At 42.1% G+C, this 2,988-nt stretch overlaps 1 pseudogene across 1 annotated transcript; it reads left to right on the forward strand.

Annotated features, from left to right (window-relative positions):
* Nucleotides 1–270: 270 nt before the first annotated feature.
* Nucleotides 271–2,889, forward strand: LOC119590780 (annotated as a pseudogene). Its single transcript, XR_005230288.1, has 3 exons — nt 271–403; nt 675–2,181; nt 2,396–2,889. The product of XR_005230288.1 is annotated as a hemocyanin C chain-like (transcript).
* The last annotated feature ends 99 nt before the right edge of the window (nt 2,890–2,988 follow it).

The raw sequence follows: 2,988 nt of genomic DNA on the forward strand, positions 1-2,988 counted from the left end.
GACTATGAAAGAGGGAGAAAGACTCAGTTTCACGTCTATATGTTATCTTTTTTTTCGATTTCATATTGACCGATTTAGATATCTAAGTTGAAATGATCTGGTGAATAGAGATAAGAAAAGAAAAATATTAGTCAGTACGTACTTCTTATAAACAAAGATGCTAAAGAATGGTAATCGGATTTTTCGCTTTTGTATCGTTGTCGACTAAAAATATTGGCTTTAGTGATAGCAGGATGATTACTAAGATGGGCGCTGCATTATCTAGTGGAATATGACCGTAAAATTCCATGCAGTTCGGGTATATATAGACGGCATTACAGGTTCAGTGGCACCATCATCACCATGAGGGTCTTAGTGGTTCTTGGGCTTGTCGCTGCTGCCGCCTTTCAGGTGGTCAGTGCAGGTGTGTATGGACATTTACATCACCTTCGTTTGCTATAATGAAGTTTCTTGTTATTTAACTATTTATTATTTTTATTCCATTTCAAATATTGAGAGCAATATTCCTCCGGCCTGTCTTATAGTTGATGGAAAATAATAGTCTAAAATCTTACGAGCGAGTGTTAAAAAAGAAAAAGAAAAAAAAGGAAATGACCATTTTTCTGCATAACACTTTCACACTATTCAGCGATTCAGTTATAATCCTCTAATTCTTAATACACGTATCCTTTCAGATGTTCAGAAGCAAAAAGATGTCCTTTTTCTCCTGCACAAGATCTATGGAGACATTCAGGACGGAGACTTGCTGGCTACTGCCAATTCCTTTGACCCCGCTGGAAACTTAGGTAGCTACAGTGATGGTGGTGCAGCCGTGCAAAAACTGTTGAAGGACCTTAATGACGGCAAACTCTTAGAGCAGAAACACTGGTTCTCCCTTTTCAATACAAGGCATCGTAATGAGGCACTCCTGCTTTTTGACGTCCTCATCCACTGCAAGGACTGGCCAGCCTTTGTCGGCAATGCAGCCTACTTCCGTCAGAAAATGAATGAAGGAGAGTTTGTCTATGCCTTGTATGTTGCCGTCATCCACTCGCCTTTGGCTGAACACGTGGTGCTCCCTCCACTCTATGAAATCACACCGCACCTCTTCACCAACAGTGAAGTTATCGAAGCAGCTTATCGTGCCAAACAGAAACAGACCCCTGGCAAATTCGAGTCCACCTTTACGGGAACCAAGAAAAACCCTGAACAGAGAGTGGCTTATTTCGGTGAAGATATCGGCTTGAATACTCATCACGTTACCTGGCATATGGAATTCCCCTTCTGGTGGGATGACGCGTACGGCCATCATCTAGATCGCAAGGGAGAGAACTTCTTCTGGGTTCATCATCAACTTACCGTCCGATTTGATGCTGAACGTCTGTCCAATTATCTGAATCCAGTAGATGAACTCCAGTGGAACAAGCCCATCGTAGACGGCTTTGCTCCCCACACCACTTACAAGTATGGAGGTCAGTTCCTGCTCGTCCTGACAATGTTAGATTCGAAGATGTGGACGATGTTGCTCGAATTCGAGATATGGTCATCGTCGAGAGCCGAATTCGTGATGCCATTGCCCATGGCTATGTAATTGATAGCCACGGCAAACAGATTGACATCAGTAATGAGAAAGGCATTGACATTCTTGGGGATGTTATCGAGTCATCACTGTACAGCCCCAATGTGCAGTACTATGGAGCTTTACATAACACTGCCCATATTGTACTAGGTCGTCAAGGTGATCCTCATGGAAAGTTCGATTTACCCCTGGTGTGCTGGAACATTCGAAACTGCCACCCGTGATCCCAGCTTCTTCAGGCTTCACAAGTATATGGATAACATTTCAAAGAACACAAGGACAGCCTACCTCCATACACCAAGGCCGATTTGGAATTCTCAGGGGTGTCTATCTCGGGCTATCCATTGAAGGTGAACTGGAGACCTACTTTGAAGATTTCGAATACAGCCTTATCAACGCAGTTGATGACGCTGAAGGAATCCCGGATGTGGAGATCAGCACATATGTGCCACGTCTTAACCACAAAGATTTCACTTTTAAAATTGACATAGAGAATGGAGACTCTGATAAATTGGCTACAGTTCGTATCTTTGCCTGGCCTCATAAAGACAACAACGGAATCGAATTTACATTTGACGAAGGTCGCTGGAATGCCATCGAGTTGGATAAGTTCTGGGTATCATGTAAGTATTTTCTTCTTGTTTGTTTGTATTAAACAATTTGCTTCTTGATTTTTACCATGTTTATTTCATGATCTGATAGATACTAATGATGGTGTGTTTCTATAATTATAACGATAATCAACGAATAGAATATTCGTCTGTATAATGAAAGCCTTTAGTATAAGCATATAAAGACGATGAAAAAGGATATCATTCTTATTTCCTTGCTTTGCAGTGAAGAAAGGAAAAAATTCGATTGAGCGCAAGTGCTCGGAATCTTCGGTAACTGTCCCGGATGTCCCAAGCATAGATACACTGTTTGCAAAGATCGAGGCAGGAGGCGCTGGCCTTTCCGAATTCGAGAGTGCAACAGGCCTGCCAAACAGGTTCCTTCTCCCCAAGGGCAACGATAGAGGTCTGGAGTTCGACCTTGTGGTAGCGGTTACTAATGGTGATGCCGACGCAGCAGTGCCCAATCTTCATCAGAATACCGAATACAATCACTACGGTTCTCATGGCGTGTACCCCGATAATCGTCCACATGGTTATCCTCTGGACCGCAGAGTTCCAGATGAGCGTGTGTTTGAAGATCTTCCTAACTTTAAGCACATCCAAGTTAAGGTTTTCAATCACGGTGAACACGTTCAAAAATAGTGATGCAAGCTGACATCTTTTCATATGAAACTGGCCCTGAATAAATTGTTTCCCACAATAAAGAGCATACGAACACTTTTTTCTCTGGGTAAAATCCTGTGCTTAACTGGATGTGTGTTTAACATATCTTCAAAAATATGTGCAAACGACTTGTTAATCATATAAGATTTTGAA

Source organism: Penaeus monodon, chromosome 27, assembly GCF_015228065.2.
Source record: "Penaeus monodon isolate SGIC_2016 chromosome 27, NSTDA_Pmon_1, whole genome shotgun sequence".
Classification (NCBI taxonomy): Eukaryota; Metazoa; Arthropoda; class Malacostraca; order Decapoda; family Penaeidae; genus Penaeus; species Penaeus monodon.